The 15,689-nt window shown below is 40.4% G+C and overlaps 1 protein-coding gene across 1 annotated transcript in view; it reads left to right on the top strand.

Moving 5' to 3' along the window:
- The first annotated feature begins 11,337 nt into the window (after nt 1-11,337).
- The window catches only part of LOC105022175 (genetic suppressor element 1), a 29,613-nt gene continuing 25,261 nt past the window's right edge, over nt 11,338-15,689 (top strand). Inside the window, exon 1 of the mRNA XM_020056571.3 lies at nt 11,338-11,473. The gene's annotated coding sequence lies outside the window, so the exon portion shown is untranslated. The remainder of the gene's footprint in view (nt 11,474-15,689) is intronic.

Below are 15,689 nucleotides of genomic sequence, written 5' to 3'. Positions count from 1 at the left end.
CAGCACGACCAAAGCACACAGCCATGACAACGCTGGAGTGGCTTTGGGAAAAGTCTGTGAATTTCCTTGAGTTGTCTAACAAAAGGCTGAATGTGAATCCCATTGAAAACCTGTGGGGAGACCTAAAGATTGCAGTTCACAGATGCTGCCCATCCAATCTGACAGTGTGATAGGATTTGTATGGAAGAATAGGAGAAACAGTCCTAACCCAGAATAAAAGGTCTGAATAATATCAAAGACATCAAAACTAGGTAATAATACATATGGAATCAAGTAGTAACCAAAATATTTTTTTAAAATATATTTTCAGTTCTTTAAATTAGCCATCATCTACCTTGATGACAGCTTTGCACACCCTTTGTATTCTGTTAACCAGCTTCATGAGGTAGTCACCTGGAATTAATTTCAATTGACCAGTGTGCCTTGTTAAAGGTTCATTTGTGGAATTACATTCCTTAATGTGTTTGAGCCTATCAGTAGTTTTGTGGCAAGATAGGGTTACTAGGCTATACAGAAGATCAACATAAAGTCTGTACTATACAAAACATTTTTTCATCTCTCATTTGAATTCAAGCAGCCCTACTTGTCTGATTCAGACTGGGCCCAAGACACTAACAAACAATAAATAGGTAAATTGGTTTATAGTCATGGATATCATGAATTTACTAGAGCCAATTAGCTGAAGTTGTCAATGAATTAACCTAGGCGCTTTATTGTCATTACTAGTGCAGTGACTGCTAAACAATATAAAACAATAAACATTAAAACAAACACACATTGTACCGTGGACGAACACATGCCTCAGACAGGAGTCTGTCTGGTGGCGGCCAGCGGGATGTTTCTGTTCTCACTGAACACACACTCACAACCACACATTGGAGTAGACATTCACGCACAGTCTCAGTGCAGCGTCATAGTGCATGTGTGATCTCTCACCACCTCTTAATGCTTCTGACTTCATTTACATAATCTGCATAACAAGCCTGGTTGTAATTGGTCATGGCCAGGTATAGGAGATCATGTGGTTTTGTAGGAGATGATAATGATATCGCTAATTGGCCTGACCATAGCAAGCTGCTTCACTCTATCTTCCATCTGGAAAAGAGGAGGGGGTGGGGTGGAACATGGAGGGGAGGGGAGGGGAGGGAGAGGGGGAGGGAGATGGATAGAGAAAGGAGACAAGATGAGAGAAGGGGGTAGGTGTATGAATCTCTCTAATGTTGTACTGTTGTCATGCAGACACTTCCAACTTTGTATGAAGACCATGTTCATGTTTCTCTAACTTAATTTCTCTCTTCTTCATCTGGCATAATTTAATTCTCCTGATTTCTATCTATCTATCTGTCAATCTATGTGTGTATGTTTATGCATACATACTTATCTGTTTGTGCGTATCTGGGTGTTTGTTTGTGCATGTGTGTGTGTCATTGTAGCTTGTCTCTGCATGTGTTTGTGTGTGTCTGTATTAGTGTGTGTCATCTGTGTGTGTGTTTGTGTGTCTGTGTGTGTGTTGGTGTGTGTGTGTTAGTGTGTGTCATTGGTGTGTGTGTTTGTGCGTGTCTGTGTTGGTGTGTGTGTGTGTTTGTGTGTCTGTGTGTGTGTTAGTGTGTGTGTGTTAGTGTGTGTCACCTGTGTGTGTGTTGGTGCGTCTGTGTGTGTGTTAGTGTGTGTCATCTGTTTGTGTGTCTGTGTTGGTGTGTGTGTGTTAGTGTGTGTCATCTGTTTGTGTGTCTGTTTGTGTGTTGGTGTGTGTGTGTTAGTGTGTGTCAACTGTGTGTGTGTGTTTGTGTGTCTGTGTGTGTGTGTTAATGTGTGTGTCTCTGTGTGTGTTTGTGTGTCTGTGTGTGTGTTAGTGTGTGTCAACTGTGTGTGTGTCTGTGTGAGTGTGTCAGTCTGACACTGCCAGTGTCTCTGCTTCACAGATGGCCGAGGTAAGTAACCCTTTCACACAGACAAAGGAAGGTAACTCACTCTCCAGGACATGAATAGTATACTTCAAAATAGCCGAGCAAACACACACACACACACACACACACACACTACTATACCTCATCAAACAGTAGTTTTGTGTTTGTGTGTGTGGCAATATGTGTGACACCTTTAAGATGAACAGCACCAGCATCTCACTCTGTCTCAATTGTATTCTATTGTAACAGGCAAGTAAAAATAAAAACTAATAATTTACAAAAACCTAGTGAACACTCAAAAGAGTATACAGTACAAACAACAAAAGTTTCATGAAGCTTAAAACATAATTGTCGCTATGAACAGCATTGTAACAATCACAAACGTGAATGGCAAGGGAAAATAAACAGGCAAATATTGATTGTAGTTGGAGTTTATCAATGTTTTTATTTTCAAAATCTTTGACTGGCTGTATAATCTGACAGGAATATGTCTCAAATGTGGTCTTAGATTTGGCAGGAGATTCTGAAGTGCACCTTCGTTTCCAGGTATTTTCTTAGGCCGTGTACACATAGTCTGTCTTTCTTCAAGAGCCAGGTCTGCCCATGGGGCCATCCTCAATATCAAGGCTAGGCTCCCTGAGTCTGTACATAGTCAAGGTGTTCTTCGTGTTGGGTCAGTCACAGTGTTCAGTGCTGCTGTGTATTCTGCATTAAGGTCAAGGTAGCATTCCAGTTTGTTTGGATTTTATGTAGATTTCTTCCAGTGTGACAAATACTGTGGCTTTTTGTTTTCTCGGAATTGGTTGCTTATTATGATTGTGTCACTGTCCTGCGGCCAGATCATGAATGGGATGTGAAGTTTAATGTTCTTTTGAATGACATAGGCTTAGTTTCTCACATCAAACAGAGACTTGTTGAAGATAACTTTAGATTTTATCTTTAAGCAGAGACAGATGACATCCTTTTTTTGCTCTAGGGCAATGGTGTCTAGAGATGTTTGTGATTCTCCACACCTCTCTTTGGAAAGTGTCCACAAGAGTAAGGCCTGGCGCTGAAAACGTTCCAGGGAACTTACCAATTAATTTGTATAAATGGTGAAGAGAGACCCCTTTATGGCACAGCAGTCTCACAGGTAGCTCTGTCATAATGAGACCATTTAATTCTGCTCGTTGGATTAGCCTAGAGGTCACATGGAGGGTGGTGCTCATTGATTGGGGGTTTAGTAATCAGATATGGTTGCTTTGCCTCGTCGCCTTGACCTCTGAACCCAGACATCTTGCACCACATGATAACAATACACATGGAGGATGCTGTGCATTCACGTTTCCGTGGTCTGTAGAAGAAGGGTTGGCCATGTGTTAAAGTATACCTGCAAATATGTGGTATAAGGGTTTCATACAAACAATACCCAATTGTTTATACAAGGAGTATACCACGAACCCTGTCTGAAAGAAAAGAACAGTAAGGAATGGCTACAGTGGTTCAGGCATTTCTCTTTCGTCACTTTCTTCTGACACCCCGTTCTTGTTTTGTTTTCACGCTCTCTCTAAAGGATGCACGGTTTCTCTCTGTTTCTTTTCTCCATCTCTTGTTGCCTCTGAGAAAAGGAAAGGAAGACGGAGGGGACCCAGGGGAAGTCAGATAGAAGGAAGATAGAGAGAAATGGAGAAAGAGAGGATATGAGGTGCAGGGAGAGAGAGTGAAAAGATATAAGGTGGAGAGAGACAGAGGATAAAAGGTGCAGGGAGAGAGAAGGGAGTGGATAGTGGGAGAGAGAGATAGGAGGTGCAGAGAGCGATAGAGAGAGGATATGCAGCGCAGGGAGAGTGACTCTATAGGAGAGAGAGATATGAGGTGCAGATAGAGAGAAATAGAGGATAGGAGTTGCATGGAGAGAGAGCTGCTGTGACAGAGCTTAATGTTATTTGCCAAATCAATGATGTGTATCCTCCTACCCTGATGTAGGCTAGGTTATACTGTCTGTCTGTGTGTGTGTGTGTGTGTGTGTGTGTGTGTGTGTGTCTGTCGGTCTGTCTGTCTGTGTGCAGGAAATTCACACCAGATTAATATCTACATCAGATGTTTGTCCAGGTCAGTAAAACGTATAGAAATGACTTATAAGCCACCTACTAGGAGCAATGCTGAGGATATTACGGATAAAATTTCAAATAAGTGGTTTCTCGCCCTCATAGTAGTCTATAGACCAATAAAAAATGTAATCTCTGGATCAATTTTCTATAAACAGACTTTGCTAACTTTAGCCACTAGGGCCCCATATAGTCAACGCCAATGGAGCTGATGGTGCAAAGAGGAAGGTTATAGTGTCATTTATTGTCATAAAATGAGTGTGTCCTCCTTCATGAATGGAGGATGTGTATGCTCGCTAACGAGATGCATGCGGCCTGGAAAAGGCAGAGCAACCATTAACAATGTGTAGTTCAATCAATCAAATGTATTTATGAACTCCTTTTTACATCCGCACCTGTCAAAAGGTCTTGCCTGAAACCTCAAAGAGCAATCAACAACAAGAAATTGATGCACAGTGGATAGGAAAAACTCCCTAATTAACTAGGAAGAACATTGAAAAGAGACAGACTCTGGTGGGTGGCCAGTCCTATTCTGGCTGTGCTGGGTGAAGCATATCAGAGAACATCACCTTTTAGGGCCAATGTTTTTCCAAGTTCAGATGACCATAAGGTCAGTAAATACAGGTGGGCTGTTTCCAATCTTCATGCAGAATCCAGATTAGCTGCATAATCAGGTGAACAAGGACAGAGATGACCAGGTGGATAAGGACAGAGACAACCAAGTGGACAAGGACAGGGACAACCAGGTGGACAAGGACAGGGAGGACCAGGTGGACAAGGACAGGGACAACCAGGTGGACAAGGACAGGGAGGACCAGGTGGGCTGCTGGCAGTGACAGCAGGCACCATTGGAGTACAAATAGATCAGCAAGACAAGGAGATCTTTGGACTGGAACATCTAGGAGTCATCAGACCAGGTACCCCTAAGATGTCATCCAAGGGCTTAGGTCCTCCTAAGGTTAAACAAGACACCAGAAAAATTATAGAGCTTAGGAATCCAAAAGGATTCCTAAGCATATAATTCAGACTGACCCCAGTTCCAGGTCACATGAACATAACTAACTGGGACTGAGACAGGACAGATGGACACTTGTCCACCAGCACAGAACTATAGCAGCATAAAACAGACTGAGACGGGGGGGTCCAGAGACACTGTGACCCTGTCTGAAGATAACCCCCAGACAGGGCCCCCCAAGGAAGAGAATAACTCACTTGGCAAAGCACCAGAATATAGCCCACAGAGTTTACTCCCATCACATGAGCATGAGGGACAACATTGGGGAACATGGATAAGGCAATAACTCCGCCCCCACATGGCATCGGAGCAAGGATATCCCAGTAAAGAGGGGAGCCCGCAAGTTCCTTCTGCAGACTAAAAGGGAAGAACTGAGGAGGTGTCTATATGCCTTCTTACATATTAACACAGAAGGAACCCACAATGAGTTGCTGCCACCTACTTCTACTCTATTGCTGTTTTATTAGCCAGTCAGATTTTATTTCAACATATTGATATGTAACTACGGCTTTGTTGTTTTTTGATAAGAGTGTGTCTGAGAGGAGGTGAGAGGATTCAAACACTGGACAAAACATCAAAGGCAACAGAGATATGAAGATGTGAACTAGTGGAAGTAAAACATGACTGCCTTGTCTCATTGTGATCTAGCAACTTATGATAGCTCAGGCACCTCCGAGTTCAGTTGGGATTGTTGGCTAGGATGTATTTATCATAATCATCTGTCTTATTTTTGGTCCCCTATATGTGTGTGTGTAATAAAAATATTTGAAAAATATTATATGCTATTGGACATTGTGAAACTGGGAAAATAAATGTAACCATAAAACAAATCAATGACTTGTGAGCATATTTTTGTTATTAATCTCCTTTAGGCATTATAAAACAAAATATTGAGTTGATCACCTTTAGATATTTTTATTCTCCATACTTGTTAATATTTTTAATTAGTGTTGGTTAAAGCAATACACTATGATTGAAATTCCTGTTTTAAGAAAACTGAACCATGGATTACAGTTGGCCAGGCTAAGAAATCATACCACATCAAGTAAAAAAAGTTGAACTTTAAGCTAGGGTTAGGTATTTTATCGGTTAATTTTAGGGTTAGGCATTGGTTCTAAGTTAAGTTTAGGCATACATGTTAGGTTATTGAAGTTAAGGTTAGAGTTAGGTTAAAGTGGAGGTAAGGATCAGAAAGCAATTGTGTGTTTATAGGGGTGTTTAAGGATGTAGTAGGCTAATGACTGGCTCTCCAGCAGCTGTGACTGTTATTATTCCCACTATAGATCTACACAGTATAATGACCTCAGTTACACACCTCTTAAAGGAGGACACAGGAACACACAGACAGACAGTGATCCCTGTGTAGAAGGTCAAAGCGGCGTATAGAAGGTTAGACCCCCACCTCTCTGAGGGGAAGAGAGAGTGTCTGGCTGCACAGCAACACCATAAATCATCTCTATGGCTACTCTCTGCAGGCAGGGACACACGCTAACAAACACACACACACTTTCTTCAGTATTCTATATCAGGTCCTACTACACAGATGCTGTTCTTTATGTATTACCCTCTCTGCCTCACATTACTCCCTGAAATGTGTTTGCATGTTTAAGAGATTGTGTGTGTGTGTGTGTGTGTGTGTGTGTGTGTGTGTCTCCATGCAAGAGAGGGGGATTTTGTGGATGAAAGGGACAGTATGGTGGGCTGAACATCCCCCCTTTTCCCTTCACTCTCAGGCTTGCTACTTGTTGTTTTTACAAAGGGAGTGTGTGTCTGTCTGTGTGTGTGGGGAGGGGTGTGGGGAGGTTGAGGGGGATGTTAGTGTCTGAGCGGTGTGTATAAAAAATTTGCAACCAGATATCAGGAATGTACTCCACTATTAGATATTTTAATTCACTTCAGAATCAGGCCTTTTGTTGGCAATTTGCCGCCAATAAAAGGCCTGATTCTGAAAAAAAATTGTGCCAGTGTCCAAATATTTCCAGGACACTGACACAAATTTTCATAATTTGGGCTCTGAATGCCACCACAGTGGATTTGAAATGAAACAACCGAGATGCAATTGAAGTGCAGACTTTCAGCTTTAATTCTAGGGGTTGAACACAATTATTGTATGAAACATTTAGGAATTGCAACTATTTTCATACACAGTCTCCTTATTTCAGTGGCTCAAATGCAGTTGGACAAATTTGCACAATCATAAATAACATTTTCATTTTTAATACATTGTTGAGAATTCTTTGCAGGAAATGACTGCCTGAAGTCTAGAACACATGGACATCACCAAACGCTGGGATTCCTCCTTTGTGATGCTTTGCCAGGCCTTTACTGCAGCTGTCTTCAGTTGATATTTGTTTGTGGGTCTTTCTGCCTTACTTTTTGTCTTCAGCAAATTAAATGCCTTTTCAATCAGGTTGAGATCAGGGGATTGACTTGGCCATTGCAGAATATTCCAATTATTTGCCTTAAAAAACTTGCGGGTTGCTTTTGCAGTATGTTTTGGGTCATTGTCCATTAGTAAAGTGAATCGCCATCCAATCAACTTCGCTGAATTTGGCTGAATCTGAACAGACAATATATCCCTATACACTTCCGAATTCATACGGCTGCTTCTGTCTTCTGTCACATCATCAATAAACATGAGTGACCCAGTGCTGTTGCAAGCCATGCATGCCCATGCCTTCACACTGCCTCCAACATGTTTTACAGAAGATGTGGTATGCTTTGGATGATGAGCCGTTCCAATCCTTCTCCATACTTTTTTCTTCCCATCATTCTGGTACAGGTTAATCTTATTTTCATCTGTCCAAAGAATGCTGTTCCAGAACTGGGCTGGCTTTTTTTTTTAAATGTTTTTTGACTAATCTGGCCTTTCTATTCTTGAGGTTTATGATTGGTTTGCACCTTGTGGTGAACCCTCTGTATTTGCTCTCATGAAGTATTCTCTTTATATTAGACTTGGATCCTACAATCATCCACCACCATTGTCTTCAGTGGATGTCCAGGCCTTTTTGTGTTACAGAGCTCACCAGTGTTTTCTTTTTTTCTCAGAATGTACCAAACTGTTGATTTGGCCACTCCTAATGTTCCTGCAATCTCACTGATTATTTGATTTTTTTTTGCAGCCAGAGGATGGCCTGTTTCACTTGGATTAAGAGCTCCTTTGCCTGCATGTTGTGGGCTTACAGAAATAGCTTCCAAATGTGAATGCCACACCTGGAATCAACTCCAGAACTTTTACCAGCTTAACTGATGAAGAAATGATGATGGGATAGCCCACACCTGTCCATTAAACAGCTTTTGAATCAGTTGTCCAATAACTTTTGGTCCCTTGAAAAAGAGGCTGCTACATATTAAAGAGCTTGAATTCCTAATACCCTCAAATTAAAGCTGAGAGCCTACACTTTTAGCTCGTATTCATTATTAACTGTAACTTGAATATATTTTGGTAAACAGTGAAAATAACAAAACATGTGTCAGTGTCCAATTATTTCCGGACCTAACTACATATATATATATATATATGCATCCAGAGGTTTACATCTTAGAACAGGTTACAAGTGTGGATCCTGACGATGACAATCACACAAAGGGTGCCATTTCCTTGTCTTGGCTGGGAAGTCCGAAAATATTGAGAACCTGGGACTGAAATTTATCACGGAAAGTGTTTATGCAATGTATCACTATCGGGGATTCCACAATGTTGTATTTATGTTATGACAGAAAATATTTCGCAAAGACTTTCAATATATATATATGTGAAATATCTTATTATATGTTTCAACAGGAAGGAAACAGAGCTGGGGGTAAGAAGGAGAGAGCGAAGGAGAGAGATGAAGGGAAGGAGAGAAAATTGCAATGATGAGGGAAAATATATGCAAAACAGCTGTTAAATAGCTGTGAAGTGGAGCAGCTGCTCAGGAGACAGAGGGAGAATGGACAGAATGAGGAAGGAAAAGACACCACAATGTTGGTGTGGCCCAAAAAGGTCACATACTTTTATAATCTTCACCCGGCATAGCACATAGCCCAAAAGAACTGCCCAGTCCTCAGAGTCCAGCTCCTTCTTTTGCTTCCTCCTAGAGTCCAACCTGCATTATGGGGATCAATTTGCACCTATGTGTTGACTGGATGAAATATACAAACACCATGTGATCAAAGATCATGAAGATTTGAACGCAGTCACTGCACCTGCTTTTCACAAACACCACCAACGCAGCCACCCATCTATTAAGTGGGAGGCACTATACTGTATATCAACCAATTGTTAAGGTGTTTCTATTTGATTGGTGCAAATATCATCAATGATATATATGAAACACGAACAAACTTTGCAATGATTAATGTATACACTGCACAACTTAATGTGATTTTCGATCTCTCTCTCACCAAATGATCAAATTTTTGTGTTTTAGTGGGATTGGAGATAGGAGATCAGCATGGGATTGAACACTGCCATGTTGATCTGAGCCTGTAAGAACCCCTAACCAGTCGCTGTCATCTGTCTACGGTCTGATACTTCCAGTTTAACAGTCTAATGCAGCCATTCATATAATTGCACTGTTCTGTCTGATAATTCCCAAGCACTCAAAAAGTAGTTTGGTTACAGTATGCTATTAAAATATTAGAAAAGTTTCTACAGTGACATTTAACAAATCCTGAGCATGCTCAAAGAAACAAAAAAATCTTAAGAAAAATCAGATGTTTTCTTGTTATGCAAATATAAAAGTATAAGCTAACCAATTCTTCATTGAACTAATAACAATGTGCAAACTATCATCATTTCAACCAACTAATTTGCTTGCCAGCTCAGCAGTAAATCTCCAAATCTCCATGTGGGTTGCTAACAGTGTCCATTGACACACACATGTTAATTCACATAGCTATGACTATTAAAGGAGATATCCCAGATTTTATCACACCTCATTGTAGTTAGCTGAATTTTAGCAACAATATTTGCATTCAATGTTGCACTTGTGTTTTACTTTTGGTTGACCCGGCTTACTAAAGCAGTAAAAACAATATATTTTCTATACAAGAAACGAAAATAGACCCCATGAGGGATTTTGCTTGCACCCCCATTGTTCATCTATGAGCTTAAGGAGGGATAATTCTTTAGTGACCGCAATGGAAAAAGAGGGAGACACTTTTCAATTTGACAACAAAAGCTGATCTGGCCCCTTTCAAGTGTATTCAAATTCTACCAAAAAAAAAATATTGATTAGGCTGTTTACTGAATGTTCTGCCACTATTAACATAATGACGTTCAAATTCACATTTCATTTAAAAGTACAACATTTCAAAGAACACGTTTTTTCCGAAAATATTTACAAGATTAATTTCATATTATTCAAGCTACTTGAGGTTCTTGAGCTAGTGTCCAATTCAGTCAAATGTACTAAAAGCCTGATCAGAATTAACCAGTGATAACATATAGGTAATATAAATCAAGAGAAGTTTCCAGTCTCCCTCAAAGTATCTCCCCAGAAGTATCTCTGATTTGAGTAGACAGATGGCTCCTAGAAATGCTTCTGTGACCCTAATGACGCCATCTGACCGGAAACAATGGCTACCAACCCCAATCCTAACCTCCCGTTATTGTTTATTAATGGTGAGAAGTTAGCGTGTTTGTGCATCTGTAATTTTGTAATTAATCATTTATTACAATACAGTTAGGATTATCTGTAATGATAGCATCCACTGAAACATGGATGTGTTTAGAAAGTATTTTAAACAATAAAAGGGAATCAAAAATTACACAATAAATAACATCATTTCAAAAAATAATCTCAGACACAACTATAAAAACCATTAAATGCATTCAACATGCACTGTGTATTAAGACTACAGTATTTTACAGAATCCATTTTGTTAACTAATTTATACACTTCTGTCCTTAATTGGTAAACAAAAGTGGTGAGACCATGTACAAAAGTGTTAGCGTCTGTAATCTCCCTCTAATAGGCTTCCGCTGTCCGAACACTGGGCTTCCTCTCCCCATTGTTTCAGATGCATAGGCTACATCCGGTATCCTTGTTCACCAGTACTTTAATTATAGTAATTGTTTTATTTCTGATTCAAAGTGGCAAAACAAATCATAATTTTGCACCCCACTGTTGAAAATGGCAATGGTGAGATGGGCTACAAATGATTTATTCCTGAAAGTGGACATAATTTATACTCAGATTTGATAAATCTCAGTCTTCGATGGCAGTCTGCAGACGTCTCTAGGGGCGTGTAGGTCTGAGCAGGTGCTTGCCCTCCCACCCAACCCCCTCTCAGATGAAGACCCGCCTTTTAGATCGCGCAGTCAGGGAGAGGGAGAAAGAGACTGAGCGAGTCTATGCGTGTGCCGTTGATGTTGCACACATCACTGTTTAAAAGAACAGCGGTAGCTGATGGATTTCATTCTATAGGCCTTCTGGAATTAAGACAAAAACAAGGATTTTAACGTTTGTATTTACGTGGTAAGTAGTCTAAACTAGTTAAAGTGGGAAGTAGGCGATTGGTGCTCGTGTAGGCTGTATGTTTCCGTTGTTTTCCTGCATGTGAAATTAGTATTTTAGCTCCAGAAGTTAATTGAATCAGATACACTGCTGATTCACCGACAGTCTTCGGCTCTGCTCTCTCCATAGAGACTACGGCTGTGTGCTTTATTTTCAGTCTGATTGTATGTTTTTATGATTCATATGTTTTTATGATTCATTTATGAATATGAGAGCTGTTAGCCTATTGCCTAGCTTATATCTCGGTGTTGGTTGTAGAAGTTCGTAGCTGCCAAACTAGTCGTTAGTCAAACAGAGACCTTAACAAGTCGTTTTATTTAGCCGTGGTTGGAAAGTCATTACACCATGAAGAGCTATTAGGTTGTAGGCTATACATGAGTTCCTCTGTAGATAGACGGGACCTTTAACAGAACCACATTATTTATCTGAGCTAATGCCGCCGGCCTCATTACGCTGCAGTCAAGCGGATCACGTTGCTTTGTGTGTACACAGCCCGCAGGTGGAGTTCACACACACACACACACACACACACACACACACACACACACACACACACACACACACACACACACACACACACACACACACGAGCACGCTTACATACACACGGACGGACACACTGTCCCGTGTGCCATGTGCTGCTGACCTGCTATAGAGCAGCTGTTCAGCAGTATCTTACTAAACCAACAACCATTCTCTTCTGTCTTGTAACCTTGCAGTTCACCTTACAAAACTATACAGGCTCTACAAAGCTGATAGGTTCTAGACCTACTTCATACCATATACATTAGCGTTTTTCTTGGGTTTGCTTTATAATAACTTAAATATAATCATTTACAAATGTAAACAAAGTAGCTAATAATGGGTTAGGATGACATTATAAACATACATTGTTCAAGTTATTAATCAATGGATTATAAGCCTGAATAGTTGGCGCGTTATTTATAAATTGATATACATTGTTTCAGATATTTATAAAAGGTTATACACATTACATTGTTCCAGTTATTCCTGCTTTCTAGTTTTTATTAAAACCATCCAGAAGTTGCTCCACAGTGCATTTGTGTGTTGATGGTCTGCTTGCATGATTGTCCTAGGCCCCAAGGACTGGGTTACTAGGTGTCAACATACCAGAACCTCCTGAGCAACATAGACCAGAAACCTCCTGAGCAACATAGACCAGAACCTCCTGAGCAACATAGACCAGAACCTCCTGAGCAATCACAGCACACACACACACACACACACACACACACATGTGTGTGTGTGTGTGTGTGTGTGTGTGTATGTATGTGTATATATTTATATGTATATACATATATATATATTTGGTACACACAAACAATTTAACATTGCATAATGGAGCACTCCTAATCCTAGAGACAATTAGAGAGGTTGAAAGAAAGATAGATTCTTATTTCACTTGTTTATTGTTTATTTCTCTTGCTTTGGCAATGTAAACATGTTTCACATGCCAAGAAGCCTATTGAATTGAGAGAGACAGAACAGAAGCATGCAGCGAAAACAGTGTGATTTCTGATTAACTGCCCATAGAAAGGTTATTTATCCCTCTTCTATTGTTATTCCTCAGGGAGACTACAGGAACTGAACCAGAGCTTTAGGCTTAGTCCCAATTCCACAACATCCCTCTCCCTCCTCTCATTCCCTTTATCTTTGTCTTCTTTCCTGGTTTCCTGGCTTCCTTTCAATAACTCTGTCCCAGATAGGTGAAAGGACTGGATAAGTGTTCAACAGTATAGTTTTATTCTATCTAGTCTTGGCAGATCAGTGTTCAGCAGTATAGAATTTACCTATATGGTCTTATCAGATCAGTGTTCAGTAGTGTAGTATTAACCTATATGGTCTTCTCAGATCAGTGTTCAGTAGTGTAGTATTAACCTATATAGTCTTGGCCGATCAGTGTTCAGTAGTGTAGTGTTATTCTATCTAGTCTTGGCAGATCAGTGTTCAGCAATACACAGTAGGATGATCCAGATAGTCTAGGCAGATCAGTGTTCAGAACAGATGATTTTAAGGGAGAGATGTTGAGAAAAGGCAATTAAAGACTATTAAGACACGGCTGTCTATTCTGATGACTGGCCAAATAGGTCCCTCATTCACTAGCCTCCCCTCCACTCACTCCCTACCACTCTGTTTTTTTCTCTCTCCCTCAGCCAGTCTTTCCTCCCTTCCCTCGTCCTGTACTCTCTATCTTCCATTTTTCTTATCTACTTTCTCACTTTCCTCCTCTTTCTGTATTTTTCCTTTCTCTTGCTCTCTCTCCCTGTCCTGTCACCCCAAATTTATCAATGTCTGTATTGTTTTGTTTTTGTGCATTATGATTTGTGGTATGTTTTGCTTTTACTTTAAGTATTTATATCTCTGAACAGTTTTTATGTTTCAGTGTTACACTCCTATGTTCTGTTGTATGAATTAGTTATCTGGTAAGAAGCTACAGCCACTACATTAGTTATCTGGTAAGAAGCTACAGCCACTACATTAGTTATCTGGTAAGAAGCTACAGCCACTACATTAGTTATCTGGTAAGAAGCTACAGCCACTACATTAGTTATCTGGTAAGAAGCTACAGCCACTATATTAGTTATCTGGTAAGAAGCTACAGCCACTACATTAGTTATCTGGTAAGAAGCTACAGCCACTACATTAGTTATCTGGTAAGAAGCTACAGCCACTACATTAGTTATCTGGTAAGAAGCTACAGCCACTACATTAGTTATCTGGTAAGAAGCTACAGCCGCTACATTAGTTATCTGGTAAGAAGCTACAGCCACTACATTAGTTATCTGGTAAAATGCTACAGACAGAATGTTAGTTATCTGGTAAAATGCTACAGACAGAATGTTAGTTATCTGGTAAGATGCTATAGACAGAACATTTGTTTTCTGATAATACCCTACCAATGGTACATTAGTTATCTGGTAAGAAGTTACAGACAGTACATTCGTTTTCTGGTAAGAAGCTACAGACAGTATATTAGTTGTCTGGTTAGAAGCTACAGACAGTACATTAATTATCTGGTAAGAAGTTACAGACAGTACATTAATTATCTGGTAAGTAGCTACAGACAGTATACTAGTTATTTGGTAAAACACTACAGGCAGTACATTAGTTATCTGGTAAAACACTACAGACAGAACAGTGTATTAATTGCTATCCTACATTTCCCTAGTGGCTCAGCACTGAAGATTCTAGCAGGCAGTCGTTTCCCTGGAAATTAGGTGGTGAGGGCCATACATTGTGTGATATATGATCCACATATACTGAGTCAGCAGATACTGTGTGTGTGTGTGTGTGTTTGTTTGTATGTATTGTGAATGTCTGTGCTTGGATTTTGAACTGATGTCATTATTTTGCGTGATTAAGGTTCTTTGTTTGATTCAAATATTCTCCTCACAACACACACACACACACACTCACACACTGTATTGAGAATGAAATGACAGACAAGGGTTGTATGTGTTTGGCTCAGACTACTGTCTATGTTGGTGGAAGATGAAGTACTGTTTATAGTGTGTGTGTGTGTGTGTGTGTGTGTGTGTGTGTGCCTGGCAGCAGTGTGACACCCTGCATTCCGCCATCGGCATGCCTCTGAAAGCTAGTGGGGCTCTGGAGCATCTTGGAGACCAGATGCTACTAAAGATTATATTGGTGGGCCTGGAGGTGGAACTCCCAAGTCTAAAGATCAGATGTCCCCAGGGCAGTGAAGGGGACATTGCCCTGCTTATGGAGGATTTCTCCTCTCATTTGAAGATGGGATGTTTGTGCTTCAACAGAGCGGGGGGGGGGGGGTTCGGCAGTTTGTGCACATCATTTATCTTCTAACTTTAGTTATGATTTAGTTTACATAAATCAGTCCCTGGGTAATATTTACCTTTGTCCGGGGATTACATTGCAGGTCTCTCCCCCCTGTTCCACCTTTTTTGGTGAAACCAATGATTAGAAGTATGCAAGAACAACACATTGGATTGCGTGGGACAAACGGTTCAATGCGCCATGCTACTGAGGTGTACCCTGACCATCCTTTTGACTTGGTGGTCTCTAAATATCCCAAGGGACTTCTCATAAAAGTAGCAGTGTTAACCCCAGTGTCCTGGATACATTTCTAATTTGGCCCTCATATCATCATGGTTGCCTAATAATTCCCAGCTTCTGATTG

The sequence above is a fragment of the Esox lucius genome, chromosome 19 (assembly GCF_011004845.1).
Source record: "Esox lucius isolate fEsoLuc1 chromosome 19, fEsoLuc1.pri, whole genome shotgun sequence".
NCBI classification, from domain to species: Eukaryota; Metazoa; Chordata; class Actinopteri; order Esociformes; family Esocidae; genus Esox; species Esox lucius.
Note: the sequence above shows the minus strand (reverse complement) of the source record. Positions and strands in the feature narration are given on the sequence as shown.